The 17,883-nt window shown below is 47.2% G+C and overlaps 1 protein-coding gene across 1 annotated transcript in view; it reads right to left on the minus strand.

The window, feature by feature from the left end:
- The window catches only part of LOC309530569 (zinc finger and SCAN domain-containing protein 31-like), a 79,221-nt gene extending 64,477 nt beyond the window's left edge, over window positions 1-14,744 (minus strand). Inside the window, exon 1 of the mRNA XM_082219622.1 lies at window positions 14,675-14,744. The gene's annotated coding sequence lies outside the window, so the exon portion shown is untranslated. The remainder of the gene's footprint in view (window positions 1-14,674) is intronic.
- Window positions 14,745-17,883: the final 3,139 nt, after the last annotated feature.

Below are 17,883 nucleotides of genomic sequence, written 5' to 3' on the forward strand. Positions count from 1 at the left end.
GATAAGGTTTCTCACCTGTATGAATTTTTTGATGGGAAGTGAGATGGGAGCTCTTCATGAAGCTCTTTCCACATTCCACACACTGATAGGGTTTCTCCCCTGTATGAATTCTTTGATGGCAAGTGAGATCGCAGCTCTTCCTGAAGCTCTTTCCACATTCCACACACTGATAGGGTTTCTCCCCTGTATGAATTCTTTGATGGGCAATGAGATGGGAGCTCTGACTGAACCATTTCCCACATTCCACACACTGATAGGGTTTCTCCCCTGTATGAATTCTCTGATGGGAGGTGAGACTGTGGCTGTCACTGAAGCTCTTTCCACATTCCACACACTGATAGGGTTTCTCTCCTGTATGAATTCTTTGATGGCAAGTCAGATCGCAGCTCTTCCTGAAACTCTTTCCACATTCCACACACTGATATGGTTTCTTTCCAATGAGATTTTGTTGATGGGAAGTGGAATGGGAGCGCTGACTGCAGCTTTCTCCACACTCTAAATTTTTACGTGGCTTCTCCTCTCTGGGGATTTTATCGTGGTCACCTTTGTTCTCGATTTCCGATTCATCACAATCTGCAATGCAGACAAAAAGGGTTAGAGCCTCAGAGAAGAACTAAAGGGAGTTGGGTGTGTGATCATTACCTGTGTTGTTTGTCATTAACCAACATATTTATTATGATATTCTGATGTGTTGTTGAATGTTGCTTTGTTTGATATACAGTAGTGGTCAAAATTGCAGAAGCCTTTGGAGAAAAATTTCAGAGGCTTGATGGCTCAAAACTCTGCTTCTTTTGGAGTAATATTATAAAATTATATATCAATGGAAAGATAATTTAATTTAATCAAGAATGCAATTCAACAAAGTTTGTTTAATTACCCGTATTCTATCAAAAATTATAGCGAAAAAACCAGAAAAAGGAAGCACAACTTGCTTAGGTTGACTTTTGTCAGTGTGTTACGTGATTGCTAACACGTTGGTTGGTTTTCTGTCTTCTTTCATTTAGTCAGGTTGAACAACATAATAAAATTAAAGAAATGGCACAAAGAGTTGATTGGTCACCCAGAAAGCGAGGTAAAATAGTACTATTAAGTGAACAGGGCTACAGTTATGAAGAAATTAGAAGAAAGATTGTGGAAAACATAACCAAAGCTGGCCTTTCTATATTTTTGAAGAGGTATAAGGAGACTCAGTCACTAAAAAATCAGACTGGTTAAGGCAGGAAAAGGTGCACAAAGGCAAGTGACGATCGAAGAATGGAGAGACTGTCTCTACATGACAGAAGAATATCATCTGGGTGTATACAAGATGACATGGTGCAATGTAATGTGAAGTTGAGTGCAAGGACTGGTCGAAATGTTAGAATTCTAAGGAAAAAGCCATTGTTATCTCTCAAGCAAAGCTTGAAAGACTAAACCCTTGTTAAGTGGACAGTGGAAGAATGGGACAGTGTTATTTGGAGGGAAGAGACCCAAATCTCCTTGCTTGGTAGTGATGACATGAAATACGCGAGGAGAAGAATCAGAGAACATTTACATCCTACTTGCATTACACCGACAGTGAAACACCCAGATAGTGTGATGATCTGGGGTTGTATGGCAGCAAAAGGTGTGGGCAGAATTTGCGTCATTAATGGAAATGGAAATGCCCCCAAATACATAAAGGAAATACCTTAGCCCCAACTGAAGCGTTCCACAGGTGATATTTTCCCTGATACTGAAGCTCTCCACAGACATATTACAGACTCCATCCAGTAGCCAAACTATAGTGGCACCTCCTGATGCTGCACCCCCCTGCAATCCCTACACAGATCTGGCTGGCACAAGGCACAAAATTACAGCTCGCCCCTATACACGAAGCCAAGCCAGAGCACAACTAAATGCAGCACAGCCATCTTCTCAGAAAAACTCTTCACAAGCTCAAGAGGTCAAGACACGAAAGCTTTACCACTAATCTACACTTAATGACCCACCCAGTGGTATTCATAATATCACTCATGAAATCACTCAAGATATCCCTCAAGTAATTAAGGAACAAAAGAAGAAAAGGCACACTAATCTAGGAACTTCCTCTCTGCCCAGAACGTTGGAGGCTATACACCACACCCCTCAACAGTATTTATAGGAACTCAAACACCAGATTCTGCTCTGTTCCAGTAACAAGAAGCCGAAAGCTCCAGCCTGAAGATGACGAGTGAGACCTCGTCGAAACGTCGCCCAGACACCCCGACTCTTACACGGGAAGACACCCGAAGACACCAAAACCTGCATATATATATATATATATATATATATAAAATTTATTTTTCTATTTCAACAAGATTCAGCTCCATGTCATGTTGCTGCTTTGTGCAAGCGGTGCTTTCAAGATAATTCTATTCCACTGCCAGAATGTCCTGGGAATAGCTCAGATTTTAACCCTATCGGAAGCCCAATTAATAGAGGCAATAATTCAGTCTTGGTTTCACATTCTCACAGCTGCAGAACTAAAAACTTCATGGGAAGCATTGTAAGGCCGTAATTAAAGCTAATTAATTAATTATGTTAATTAATTAATTTTAATTAATTAATTAATTAATTAAAACCCCTTCATGGATCACTGCCTTGCCGTGGCGAAGGGGCTTAAATAACTCAGAGAAGCTATGAGCTATGCCATGCAGGGCCACCCAAGATAGACAGGTCATAGTGGAGAGTTTTGACCAAACATGATCCACCTGGAGCAGGAACCGGCAAGCCACTCCAGTATCCCTGCCAAGAAAACTCCATGGACAAAGACAACAGGCATATAAAAGTTATGACGCTGGAAGATGAGCCCCTCAGGTCGGAAGGTGTCCAACATGCTACTGAGGAAGAGCGGAGGACAAGTACAAGTAGATTCAGAGCTGATGAAGCGGCTGGGCCAAAGCAGAAAGGACGCTGAGTTGCGGATATGCCTGGAAGCGAAAGGAAAGTCCAATGCTGTAAAGAAAAATATTGCATAGGAACCTGGAATGTAAGAACCATGAACTTGGATGTGGTCAAAAATGAGATGGCAAGAATATTGACATCCTGGGCATCAGTGAACTAAAATGGAAGGGAATGGGCAAATTCAGTTCGGATGACCATCATATCTACTACTGTGGGCAAGAAACCCATAAAAGAAATGGAGTGGCCCTCATAGTCAACAAAAGAGTGGTGAAAGCTGTACTGGGATGCAATCTCAAAAATGATAGAATGATCTCGATACGAATCCAAGGCAGACCTTTTAACATCACAGTAATCCAAGTTTATGCACCAACCACTGGTGCTGAAGAAACTGAAATTGACCAATTCTATGAAGACTTACAACACCTTATAGAAGTGACACCAAAGAAGGATGTTCTTCTCATTATAGGGGATTGGAATGCTAAAGTAGGGAGTCAAGAGATAAAAGGAACAACTGGGAAGTTTGGCCTTGGAGTTCAAAACGCAGGGCAAAGGCTAATAGAGTTCTGCCAAGAGAACAAGCTGGTCATCACAAACACTCTTTTCCAACAACACAAGAGACGACTCTACACATGGACATCACCAGATGGGCAGCATTGAAATCAGATTGATTATATTCTCTGCAGCCAAAGATGGAGAAGCTCTATACAGTCAGCAAAAACAAGACCTGGAGCTGACTGTGGCTCAGATCATCAGCTTCTTATAGCAAAATTCAAGCTTAAACTGAAGAAAGTAGGAAAAACCACTGGGCCGGTAAGATACAATCTAAGTCAAATCCCTTATGAATACACAGTGGAAGTGAGGAACAGGTTTAAGGATTTAGATTTGGTGGACAGAGTGCCTGAAGAACTGTGGATGGAGGCTCGTAACATTATACAGGAGGCAGCAACGAAAACCATCCCAATGAAAAGGAAATGCAAGAAAGCAAAGTGGCTGTCCAATGAGGCCTTACAAATAGCGGGGGAGAGAAGGCAAGCAAAATGTGAGGGAGATAGTGAAAGATACAGGAAATTGAATGCAGATTTCCAAACAATAGCAAGGACAGACAAGAAGGCCTTCTTAAACGAGCAATGCAAAGAAATGGAGGAAAACAATAGAATGGGAAAAACCAGAGATCTGTTCAAGAAAATTGGAGATATGAAAGGAACATTTCGTACAAAGATTACTGTAATAAAAGACAAAAGTGGAAAGGACCTATCAGAAGCAGAAGATATCAAGAAGAGGTGGCAAGAATACACAGAGGAACTATACCAGAAAGAAATGGATGCCTCGTATACCCCAAGTAGTGTGGTTGCTGACCTGGAGAGTGAAGTCAAATGAACCTTAGAAAGCACTGCTAATAACAAGGCCATGGGAAGTGATGGTATTCCAGCTGAACTATTTAACATTTTAAAAGATGATGCTGTTAAGGTGCTACACTCAATATGCCAGCAAATTTGGAAAACTCAGCAGTGGCCAGAGGATTGGAGAAGATCAGTCTACATCCCAATCCCAAAGAAGGGCAGTGCCAAAGAAAGAACTACCGCACAATTGCACTCATTTCACACGCTAGCAAGGTTATGCTTAAAATCCTACAAGGCAGGCTTAAGCAGTATGTGGACCGAGAACTCCCAAAGCTGGATTTAGAAGGGGCAGAGGAACCAGAGACCAAATTGCAAACATGCGCTGGATTATGGAGAAAGCTAGAGAGTTCCAGAAAGACATCTACTTCTGCTTCATTGACTATGCAAAAGCCTTTGACGGTGTCGACCACAGCAAACTATGGCAAGTTCTTAAAGAAATGGGAGTGCCTGATCACCTCACCTGTCTCCTGAGAAATCTCTACGTGGGACAAGAAGCTACAGTTAGAACTGGATATGGAACAACTGACTGGTTCAAAATTGGGAAAGGAGTACGGCAAGGCTGTATATTGTCTCCCTGCATATTTAACTTATATGCAGAATTAATCATGCAAAAGGCTGGGCTGGATGAATCCCAAGCCAAAATTAAGATTGCCGGAAGAAATATCAGATATGCAGATGACACAACCTTGATGGCAGAAAGTGAGGAGGAATTAAAGAACCTTTAATGAGGGTGAAAGAGGAGAGCGCAAAATATGGTCTGAAGCTCAACATCAAAAAAATGAAGATCATGGCCACTGGGCCCATCACCTCCTGGCAAATAGAAGGGGAAGAAATGGAGGCAGTGGGAGATTTTACTTCCTTGGGCTCCATGATCACTGCAGATGGTGATAGCAGTCACGAAATTTAAAGATGCCTGCTTCTTGGGACAAAAGCAATGACAAACCTAGACAGCATCTTAAAAAGTAGAGACATCACCTTGACAACAAAGGTCCATATAGTTAAAGCTATGGTTTTCCCAGTAGTGATGTATGGAAGTGAAAGCTGGACCATAAAGAAGGTTGATCGCCGAAGAATTGATGCTTTTGAATTATGGTGCTGGAGGAGACTCTTGAGAGTCCCATGGACTGCAAGAAGATCAAACCTATCCAATCTTAAGGAAATCAGCCCTGAGTGCTCACTGGAAGGACAGATCCTGAAGATGAGGCTCCAATACTTTGGCCACCTCATGAGAAGAGAAGACTCCCTGGAAAAGATCCTGATGTTGGGAAAGATTGAGGGCACAAGGAGAAGGGGATGACAGAGGACGAGATGGTTGGACAGTGTTCTCGAAGCTACCAGCATGAGTTTGACTAAACTGCGGGAGGCAGTGGAAGACAGGAGTGCCTGGCGTGCTCTGGTCCCTGGGGTCACGAAGAGTCGGACACAACTAAGCGATTAAAAAACAACAACGACATTACTCCACAAAAAAAGTGGTGTTATGAGCCATCAAACCTCAGAAACACACTTTCCACAAAAGGTTTCCACAATTTTGGCCACCAGTATAAGTTGCTCATTTTAAGTTAATGTTCTTTTTATATGGCATCAGAATATTATTATTGATGTTTCATGATTATATATGTGTTGGAAGCCGCCCAGAGTGGCTGGGGCAACCCAGTCAGATGGGCAGGGTAGAAATAAAAATGTCAGCTTTGTTCCGGAGCTGACAGAAGCTGGAATGTATGAAAGCAGGCAAAGAGAGATAAGGACACTGGAATGTGAGCCGGAATGTGAGAGGGAGGAGGGACAGCCGAGTGGCAGAGCTTCAGAGAACAGAGAGAAGGCAGCAGATAGCAAAGATCCACAAAATACCAATCTTAGCTCAGAAGGGGAGAGGCCAGGAATAGCTAGCCCAAGAACTCGAAGGCGCGAAAAGGTCAGTGAGAGGAGGGGAAAGAGCGGAAGCGAAAGGGTTTTTCCCCCTGCTGGAAGAAGAGGAAGGGGCGGAGTTTAGACTTGGCAACTGCAAACTTGGAAGTCAGACATGGAGTGAAAGAGCTCCGGAGTGATTTATGTGTTTGAGCAATAAACTTGAGATAATTACTGCCGGTGTCTCACTTCTGTGGGAGAGCCAAGCCATTACAAAAAAATATTATTATTACTACAGTGGTACCTGTTCTGGAAAAAATTAAGTTTGTAAACCAAGGTACCACTGTATCATCCTCATCCTCATCACTGCTACTACTACCTGAGATTCCATAAGCCTAGCTCTTCTCTGGGGTGGATTTTCTTTGGCCCAGTCATGGCATCCCCTCCATCTCCAATGTCAGTCCTTGTTATGGCTTGGTCTCCCACAAACGTGAGACGACTCTGGCTGTTAATAATTTCAGATTTATTGCTGAAACAACAAACTTGGACGGAGCTCCTCTACTCATCGTCCTCCCCACAAGATGGAGTTGCCCAGACTGAGCTCCTCCCACTTCCCCAGCACGGAAGCCCCCACCTTCTCTTCCAGTATCTTTAAATTTGGCAGAGAATGCTTCCTGCATTCCAGCGTCTGACTCACTCCTGTAGCTCTCACACAACTGTCTGTCACTCTGTCTCCCTTTTTCTTCTCCCCTTTGTTCAGAGCTCAGATTACAATTGATCTCCCCCTCCTCTCTGCCTTCCGCTGCTAAGTCTCCTCTCCCTAGGCCTGCTTCTTCTCTGGCTGGCAGCACCTGAGCTTCGCTGCCAGTCGTCTCTTTGGTCAAGCCTAATCCTGGTAGAAAAAGGAATAATTTGAGGAAGGTTGTTCAAAGAAAAAACTGTAATTTACTCTTTATTGTGAGGGTGTTAGGTCCCCAGGTGTTATAGGGGGCGCTGTTGAGCTCTTTGAAAATATAAGAGGTTGGTCACATTGAGGTATTTTTTGAATTTCCAGGCAGATATGACGATCCCACAGGGAGCCTTACCAAGAGAGGCCACGATCCCACGATTCTCCTTCATGACGTCCTTATGCAGAGCTCTCTGGTCAGGATCCAGCAACGCCCACTCCTTGTCCGTGAAACGAACAGCAACATCTTCAAAGCACAATAGACCCTAAAAGAGAAAGGGAAATGTCCTCCTCTGAGACAATGCTCTGTTGTATCCTTCCTGTTAATAATAATAATAATAATAATAATAATAATAATAATAATAATAATTTATACCCCGCCCATTTGGCTGGGTTTCCCCAGCCAGAACTCTGGGCGGCTTCCAACAAAACACCAGAATACAATAATCTATTAAACATTAAAAGCTTCCCTAAACTGGGCTGCCTTTAGATGTCTTCTAAAAGTTTGGTAGTTATTTTTCTCTTTGACATCTGGTGGGAGGGCGTTCCACAGGGCGGGTGCCACTACCAAGAAGGCCCTCTGCCTGGTTTCCTGTAACCTCACTTCTCGCAGTGAGGGAACCGCCAGAAGGCCCTCGGAGCTGGATGGACCTCAGCGTCTGGGCAGAATGATGGAGGTGAAGACGCTCCTTCAGGTATATTGGACCAAGGCCGTTTAGGGCTTTAAAGGTCAGCACCAACGCTTTGAATTGTGCTCGGAAACGTACTGGGAGCCAGTGTAGGTTGTTCAAGACCGGTGTTATATCATCTCGATGGTCGCTCCCAGTCACCAGTCTAGCTGCCGCATTTTGGATTAGTTGTAGTTTCCGGGTCACCTTCAAAGATAGGCCCACATAGAGTGCATTGCAGTAGTCCAAGCGAGAGATAACCAGAGCATGCACCACTCTAGCAGGACAGTCCGCGGGCAGGTAGGGTCTTAGCCTGCGTACCAGGTGGAGCTGGTAGACAGCTGCCCTGGACACACAATTGACCTGTGCCTCCATGAACAGTTGCGAATCCAGAATGACTCCCAGGCTGCGCACCTGGTCCTTCAGGGGCACAGTTACCCCATTCAGGACCAGGGAGTCCCCCACACCTGCCCGCCCCTTGTCCCCCCAAAACAGTACTTCTGTCTTGTCAGGATTCAACCTCAATCTGTTAGCCGCCATCCATCCTCCAACTGCCTCCAGACACTCACAGAGGACCGTCAATGCCTTCACTGGTTCCGATTTGAAAGAGAGGTAGAGTTGGGTATCATCCACATACTGATAAGTACCCAGGCCAAACCCCCTGATGATCTCTCCCAGCGGCTGCATGTAGATGTTGAAAAGCATGGGGGAGAAGACAGAACCCTGAGGCACCCCACAAGTGAGAGCCCAGGGGTCTGAACACTCATCCCCCACCACCACTTTCTGAACACGGCCCAGGAGGAAGGAGCGGAACCACTGTATGACAGTGCCCCCAGCTCCCAGCCCCTCAAGACGGTCCAGAAGGATGTTATGGTTGTTCAGAAACCACTCGCTCAATCACCTTGCCCAAGAATGGAAGATTTGAGACTGGGCGATAGTTAGCCATATTGGCAGCATCTAAAGATGGTTTTTTAATAAGCGGTTTAATGACCGCCTCTTTCAGCGGGTCTGGGAAGGCTCCCTCACAGAGAGAAGCATTCACGACCCCGCGAAGCCCATCTCCCAGCCCTTCCCGGCTAGCTTTTATAAGCCACGATGGGCAAGGATCAAGGAGACAGGTGGTTGGTTTCACTCGTCCAAGCAGCCTGTCCACATCCTCAGAGGTAACAGATTGGAATTGATCCCACGCAACTTGACTAGACAAGACACTAGCACTCTCCTGCCCCGGCCCTGCTCCCATGGTGGAGTCTACCTCTTCCTGAATCTGAGCGACTTTATCTGCAAAAAACTTTGCAAAATCATTGCAGGAGATCATGTGGCCCATACTGGGCCCCGTTGTAGCAGGTGGTTCCGCTAAATTGCAAACCACCTGAAAAAGTCTCCTGCTGGTGGTTTCTGCAGATGCAATAGAGGCGGCCAAGAAAGTCTTCTTCGTCGTTGCTACTGCCACTTGGTAGGCTCGGCATTGAGCTCTAACCCGTGTCCGGTCAGCTTCAGAATGAGCTATCCGCCACCGGCGCTCTAGCCATCTCAGCGATTGTTTCATTGCCCTCAGATCCGTGGAAAACCACGGGGCTGTCTGGGCTCCATGCAATCGGAGAGGGCGCTTCGGAGCCAAACAGTCAATAGCCCTGGTTAACTCCACATTCCAGCGGGCCACCAGGGAATCAGCTGAAAGGCCATCAACATGGGATAAAGCATCCCCTACCACTCTCTGGAAACCATTTGGATCCATTAAGTGGCGGGGGCGGACCATCCGAATCAGTCCCACCTCCCTGCAGAGGGGAAGGGTCGCAGAGAAGTCCAGTTGCACCAGGAAGTGATCTGATCATGGCACTGCAACCCCCCCTCCCCGCCCACAAGGCCTGGGTTGCTGTGCGTAAGAGAAACCTGGTGGACATGCAGCGGCAAGGACAGGCCCATCTGCTTCATCCAACTAAGTCTCTGTTACACATGCCAGGTCAAGTCCTCCATCCATGATCAAGTCATGGATGGCAGTGGTTTTATGAATCATTGACCTGGCATTGCACAGCAGCACCTTCAGGTCATGTGGGTATCCCTTGCTGATTCTAGTATCCGTCCAGTCAGGACCAGACCCAGAGGCAGGGATAGTCCTCCAACAACGACTAAACCTGCCTCCTCTGTAATGACATGCTCTGGTCTTAACATCCATCCCACCCCCCACAAAAATAGTAATCAAAAGGGGGGGAAAGAAATTTTTTAAAAAGATTTTAAAATTTTTTAAAAACATTTTAAAAAGAACATTGCGCCGCTCCAAGTCCTCCTGGCCAGCAGGAGCAGCAGCAGCAACCGTCCTTATGAGGCCTGTCAGGCCCCGCTCTGGGCCAGACGGTGAGTGGCAGGAGCAGGGCCCTCAGACACTCACACAGGGGAGTTGTTTCAGTAGGATTGCTTTGCTGCGGATTTTATTTATGGATGCTTATTTTATTCTAAGTTTTAATTATGGGCATTCATCTTTGTGCAAATACGTGGTTCTCCACCTTGTGTTTTCCAAGTCATTCTGCCTAGAATTCCAGTTTGCCTGATGGAAGGGTCCACTTTCTCCTCTCCTCCTCATCTGTTCTGGGGAGTTCCCTCCCAATGCCCTAGAGCCAAATTCAAGGGGTTCATAGGGGCATAGAGCGGGAGGAATGGGGGGCAGGCCCCATTTTGCAGCCAATGGGGCTGGTTAGGTGAATCCAGGCCACTATTTGTCCTCATTTGTCCAATCAATCTGAGCATTCAGTGATCAATCTAGAAATAAAATAAGCCTCTGTTGGATGGCCATCTGTCTTGGATGATCTAGCAGAGATTCCTGCAATGCACGGGGTCTCCTGGCTCTGAGAGACAAGCAGGGAGGGGGGCTTCTGGGAAAAGGAGAGGGAGTCACCTGTGGCTCCTCCTTCTCCTGACTCACCTCTGCCTCTTGACCTTCCTCTCCCACTCGCCTCCTTCCTCTTCTGCCTCTGATTCTGCACTGCATTCTTCCACAGAGTCTCCCAGCTCACTAAGCCCTGTAACCCCTTCAGCTTCTGACACCTCCTCTTCCCAGGCTTCTCCCTCTTGTCCCTCTGACCGCCCATCCTTCCTCCACCTCCACTTCTTGGGCTCTGAGCCGTCTTCCCTTCCTGGTTCCCCAGCTTCTTCCTCCCACCATTCTTATGTGCCCAACCAGTCCATGACATTGCTCCATCCCTCGGCCTCTGTCCCCACAAGGCAGCTTCCCCTGACCTGATCTGGTTCCACAGCCGCTGCTTCCCTTCTGTCCCCATGAAAAGACGGATCAGGAGGTCTTGCCGGCATCATTCTGTCACCTGCAAAAGATAAAAGGTAAACAGGAAGCCAGGAGTGCCGGCTTCTCTCACAGGTGAAACAGGGCATCTCTTACTACAGGTGGGCCTTTGAGAAAGCCTTACCTACTGAGAGCATTTGGACGTTTGTGTCCATTTCATATGTTTGTTGTGCAGAAATACATCTCCCCTCCTCTGGACCCTTGTTCCCAACTGTCTCCCCCCAAAACAAGATGAAAAGAACCCCCAGATGAGTTGGAAAAACAACGGAATGAGAGAAAAACCACCTTCCTCCTTACCCAGTGGCCTCTCTCTGGTGTCCAACAGAGGCCTCTCTGTCACACAGGAATCCAGGTCCATTTCCGCAAAGAGATCCTTTCCCTGAAAAAACACACAATGATTCAAACCAGAGAATGGGGAGAAATACTAGAAAGAGAATGACAAAGACTTGAAGGGTGTGAGATCTCATTCCATAGATGCTTTCCAAGAAAACAGATGGGCCATCAGCAGACCATTATGGGATGTTCTTTGTCCTGTTTGGAGCCCCTTGGGAGTATCCAGAGGAAAGTCTCTCTCACCTGCTTCCTCTCCTCTGCCTGACTCAGGAGGAAACCTTCGACCAGGGCCACCGCCTGGGAACTGGTCTCTGCTCCACACTCCCTCACCCAGCTCTCCATCTCCGGGGGAAGGACAGCCAGGAACTGCTTCAAGATCACCAGGTCCAGCATCTCAGCTTTCGTGTGCCTTTCCGGCTTCAGCCACTGGTGGCAAAAGTGGTAGAGTCGGCTGCAAACCTCTTGGGGTCCTTTGGCCTCCTGGCAGCAGAACTGCCTCCACTGCTGGCTCTGCACCTCTGAGCGGAGGGTGTCCTCCTCACCATGGATCTTCTGCACTGGGTTTTCCCAGAATCTCCCACTGCTCCCAGTTTGGCTGGCATGGCCTCTTCCTCGCTCATCCATTTGTGCTCTCAGGAAGCCTCTGAGAGATCGGAAGGAACCCTTTGGTCTTCTGACAAGTTATGCCCGTCTTAATGAGAAGCTCTAGGAAATCCTATGAACCAAATACATTGTTCTGTTACAGAATTCGTAGAACAGGGGGGGATATGGTTCCCTGAGCAAGCATAGATGAGTCTTGCTGGGAACCAGGGCTGGACTGCACTGCATCCCAGACCATGAACTATCTTTTGAAAAGAAAGAGGAAGAGGAGAAGAAATACGTCTCTAGCCTTCTAGCAATGCAAAATGTGGAGGCAACTGAAGGGATTTCTGGGAGATTAATCAACCTGGTTTCTGCTGCCTTCCAGTCAATGCATGAAGTCAGAACCGAATGGCAAGGGAGTCATTTGTATCTTGTGAAAAATGGATGCTTGGCTCTAGTGGGGGTCGTCACCCGGGGGTCCTCAGTAATTGCTCCCCACCCCCACTCCCCTGCTTCTGTCTCATTTTCTTGCCCTGGGAACCGGGCCAAAACAAACAAGATGAATTTTAACAGGGAGAAATGTAAAGTATTGCACTTGGGCAAAAAAAAATGAGAGGCACAAATACAAGATGGGTGACACCTGGCTTGAGAGCAGTAGATGTGAAAAGGATCTAGGAGTCTTGGTTGACCACAAACTTGACATGAGCCAACAGTGTGACGCGGCAGCTAAAAAAGCCAATGCAATTCTGGGCTGCATCAATAGGAGTATAGCATCTAGATCAAGGGAAGTAATAGTGCCACTGTATTCTGCTCTGGTCAGACCTCACCTGGAGTACTGTGTCCAGTTCTGGGCACCACAGTTCAAGAAGGACACTGACAAACTGGAATGTGTCCAGAGGAGGGCAACCAAAATGGTCAAAGGCCTGGAAACAATGCCTTATGAGGAATGGCTAAGGGAGCTGGACATGTTTAGCCTGGAGAAGAGGAGGTTAAGGGGTGATATGATAGCTATGTTCAAATATATAAAAGGATGTCACATAGAGGGAGAAAGGTTGTTTTCTGCTGCTCCAGAGAAGCGGACACGGAGCAATGGATCCAAACTACAAGAAAGAAGATTCCACCTAAAAATTAGGAAGAACTTCCTGACAGTAAGAGCTGTTCGACAGTGGAATTTGCTGCCAAGGAGTGTGGTGGAGTCTCCTTTGGAGGTCTTTAAGCAGAGGCTTGACAACCATATGTCAGGAGTGATCTGATGGTGTTTCCTGCTTGGCAGGGGGTTGGACTCGATGGCCCTTGTGGTCTCTTCCAACTCTATGATTCTATGATTCTATGAATGCATGAAGTCAGAACCAACAGACCAGGGAATCGTTTGTATCTTGTGAAAAATGGGTGCTTGGCTCTAGTGGGGGTCCTCACCCAGGGGTCCTCAGGAGTTGCTCCCCCCCCCACTCCCCTGTTTCTGTCTCCTTTTCTTGCACTTGGACTCTTTGCCGCTCTCCAAACAGACTCCTGGGGTGGGGACCCTTTTTATTTGCTCTGAGGGACAGGTATGTATCTGACCAACCCCCTCAGGGCCAAGTGGGCAGGGCCAAAAACATCTCCCTTGAAATTTAGGCGGGTAATTTATTATTACTTTATTATTATTATTCTGATAGATAGCTTAACAAACACACAGCCATTGATGCCAAGGTCCCTGCAGGTTCGGTGAGTAGCAGCGCCCATTTCCGGCTGCTTTGCCATCAACAATCCCTTTGGGACAGATTGAAGCCTTAATTACATGGGATCCATTTGGCCGCTTGCCCAGGACCGAGGAGAGAACAAAAGCACCAGGGAAGCAACTTCTTCGGAGAAAAGTGTTTTATTGAGATCTGCGCAGTGGAATATCTTCCAAAGACTGGCGGCCCCTATACTGTGTTCAGCAAGCATTCTTATACCTGAGAGCATACATTCGTCTCCCCAATCAGCTGGCAAGGTTACAACTTATTACCTTATATGGCATATGGCTAACTAAGCTCCCCTCCCTCCCTTCTATGTGTGTTCTTCTCTTGCATTACTGAAGCAGGAAGCATGAAACAGGAAGCAGCTTCTGGCCTACATAGCTGAAGCAATTGCGGTTTTAACCACAACTGCAGCAGTTAGCTTGGGTCCAGATATTATTGGGATTAACCCTTCCCTCTCCCTTCAAGATAGGATGTGGTCCTGGGATGCCCTGCTCTGGGTGCGAGGGGATTGCTGCAGTGGCCTCCGTGGGGAGCTGCCCTGGGAGACGACTGGGAAACTTGTCCGCAATGCAGCAGCCAGACTAGGGGCTGGGATCCCTCTCTTTGTTCCTGCCCTTTCTCTCCCACCTTTCCTCCCTTCCTCCACGTGTTCTTTTTTGGGAGGGAGGGGGCTAGTCCACCTCCTCGTCCAGCTTTGGAAAACCATTTGCACATGTTTCCTCTGTTGCGCAATGAGGCTGAGCGATGTCACACAGAGTTAAAGTCCCAGGGACTCCTTTGTTTAAAAAAGGGAGATATTTTCTGAAGGGGGGGGGCGGAGGGCCAAGTGAGTTTGGGATCCTTTGATCTCCAGGAAGGAGAGCGTGGCAGACCTGGCCCCTCCCGGATCAGGCCCCCCAGGCACCCTCCCCGGCTGCAGCCCTGGGACCCCTCCCCCCCCGTCTCCCCACTGCACCCTCTGGGGGGAGAGAGAGGAGACTCACCAGATCCCGGGAGGGGACAGCGAGGCAGCCCTTGCAGGAGAGACCCCAAAGCAAGGGAAGGACTGGGGAGGGAGGGGCCTTGGCTCTGGAGGACCTGGCCCCCCCTTGCTTCCTGGCCTCTCTAGGAAGGCAGCTCACTTCCCTTTAACCCTTGCCAAGCCAATTCCCTCCAGCTCAGCCCTCTCTCGCTTGGCAGAACCTCAGGTTCTTATTATTTTTTATGGGTTTAGGGGGGCATCTGCTCCCCCCCCTGGCTATGCCAATGCCCAGATATCCTTTTGGGGGTGAGGCTCTTGGCTGGACTCTGAGCATCTCCCTCCCTTGGCCAGAAACCAGAGGAAGAGCTTGCAGGGAAAAGGGCTTTGCAGGAGGCAAGGAAGCTCCTCCTAGAATTCAGGAGTGGAGAGATAGGAGGGGATCCCAGGGTCATCTAGTCCAACCCCCAGCAATGCAGGAATCTCCGCTAAAGCATCCATGGCAGATGGCCGTCCGATCTCTGCTTAGAAACCTCCAAGGAAGGAGAGTCCACCACCCCCCAAGGGAGACCTTTCCCCTGCCCAACTGCTCTTAGATGTCCCTCAAGGCAGCGGGTCCTGAGTTCTAGCCCTGCTGAAACAATCGCACTGGCTGCCAAGGAGGAATCGAGCGAGGTTCAAAAGAAATAAATCCTAGTCTCATCATAAATGAGTAATGCTTTCTCATGCATGCTTTTTATGCTAATATACAAAAGTATGCTATTTCCCTTTCCAGAAATGCTTAATTGCTAATTCAATGGACTGAAAATGGATGGTGGTTGTTATTATGTTTAGGGAAGCTTTTAATATTTGATGGACTATTGTATTTTAATATTTTGTTGGAAGCTGCACAGAGTGGCTGGGGAAACCCAGCCAGATCGGAGTGGTATAAATATGTTGTTGTTGTTGTTGTTGTTGTTGTTGTTGTTGTTGTTGTTGTTGTTGTTAATTAAATTGATCAGGTGAGTTTTCTCCTTTCAAAAGAGGCAGGTGGAATCTCCATGGTTGCTAATAGCATAACGTTGAAAGGCTAGTGAAATATGGGGAGCCCTAGAGCATCTGTTTGGCATGCAGAATGTCACAGTCAGTGTTGACCAGGGGTCCTCAAACTGTGTCCTGCACGGCCATTTCAGAACCCGCCAAGTGTCCGAGGCTGAAAGCATCTCGCCGCCCACTCAGTCAGTCCCTGCACTGCACTGAGGTAAATGCCACTGGCGTGGTGGCAGCTCTACCAATGAAAGCCCAGGGGTTTCGCCCGGGGATGGGGAAGTGCTGTCTTTTGGCTTGAAGAGCGAAGTTGAGGTTCCCGGAGGAAGGCAGACTTGGATCTATTCTGTTTCGTTACGTAGACTTTTACTGTAAATGTGGAAGAAGGAAGTATAGTCCTATTTCTGTGCGTGGAGCAGCGGTCTTTCCACTCATGTGGTTTACATGCTCTGAAAGCTGGGATCTGTTTTGATATTTAATTTTTAAAAGGGTGGAGTGGAACTGGATATTGACCACCTTGTTAGCCTGGGGCAGGGGTCAGCAACCTTTTTAGCCATGGGCCGATCCACCGTCCCTCAGACCATGTAGGGGGCCAGACTATATGGGGGGGGGGGATGAATAAATTCCTATGCCCCACAAATGCCAGAGAGGCATTTTAAATAAAAGGACACATTCTACTCATGTAAAAACACGCTGATTCCCAAATTGTCTGCAGGCGAGATTGAGAAGACGATTGGGCCGCATTCGGCCCCCTGGCCTTAGTTTGCTTACCCCTGGCCTGGGGAGCCACATTCTGGTTGAAGGAGGCCAGGATTGGCCCCCAAGGCCTGGGGTGTCCCTCCTCCCCTGCAGTAGGACTTTGAATCCAGGAGAAAACCCTTGGAATAGCCTTGTCAGGTGCTCAGGGACGGACTCACCTGTCCCCATGTCCTTCTCTTTGCAGATGTGCTGCGGTTGCACTTCTGTTGCTCAGAGGTGAGTATTGGAGAGAACCAGAGCAGGGACTCAGACCTGCCCTCCTTGCCCCCCACTCTGCACTCTCGGAGGTGGAGAAGCCCTCCCTTCGTGAGGAACTGACTTTTGCCTTTCAGCTGCTGGAGGAAGATCAGCTGTACCTGCCGGAGGTGATTCAGAACTGCCAGGCAGCTCAGCTCAGGGGGCTCCGAACCCTGAAATGCTCCACGCAGGAGACGGCCAAAGCCATCCTGGTGAGTGATGGGTGGTGTGGGAGACCCCCATGGGGAAGTGGGGAGGGAGGGGCTTTGGGGAGGGGGTTGTCCGTCTGCCAGAGGAGGAGGACCATGTTGGTCTAGGTTCACATATCCTGCTTGAAAGGGGAATAATCTTAGGGACTTCCTGTGGAAATCTGGGTCAGGAATGCTGTTCCTGGAATGTAGAAACACACAAAACATAACAGTCTGTGGATTCACATGAACAATACTCTTCTATATATTCTCATCACAATATCAAATGTTTATCTTGCACATAAACAACACATAAATTGCAATAATATAGACGGAAGTCCCCAGTAAATCAGTTCATTCGAAAGACCAAATGTCTGCTAGTTTCTGTTCCACATACGTTCATAAAGTCCAAATTGGAGCCTATTACAGTTCCACAGTCTTGACAAGATTTTTCGGAATAATGCCTTGTTTCACTCTCATGGGCTTCATCATTTGTACATATTCTAAGTAATATAAATGACCATAATGTCACAATTCAACATATTTTAACAAATTAACAAACCTGTGTATGGATCAAGTTTGCTTTACATTTGTTGTTTTAAAGGGGTCACTTAAAGAAGAAAACCTTGCAGCTGCAGATTGCTGTCACCTGTAACTAAAATCAATGCTGCGCCTGTCTATATACATTGTAAGACTTGTTGTTCACTGCAGAAACCACTGTGTTATAAGTTCCATTATCTGCACACTTCATATATGGTATGTACTTTTATAGCACAATTGTTTTTATAATTTTAATTTGTTAAATGATCTAGTGGTCGATCCACAACTCTGGTCACTGCTCCCTGATAAAAGCTCAAGAACTCTGGGCAAAGACAATGGGTAGAACACTGGCAGGATTTTTATTACTGGGAGTAGATCTCTGTCTCTTGGAAGTTCTGGCATTGTGGCCATTTCAAGGTACTAGCACAACTTTAATTGCCACTCATCTATGGTTGATATTAACTCATTTTCCAGAATTTTGCTA

The sequence above is a fragment of the Podarcis vaucheri genome (assembly GCF_965113315.1).
Source record: "Podarcis vaucheri genome assembly, chromosome: 4".
Classification (NCBI taxonomy): domain Eukaryota; kingdom Metazoa; phylum Chordata; class Lepidosauria; order Squamata; family Lacertidae; genus Podarcis; species Podarcis vaucheri.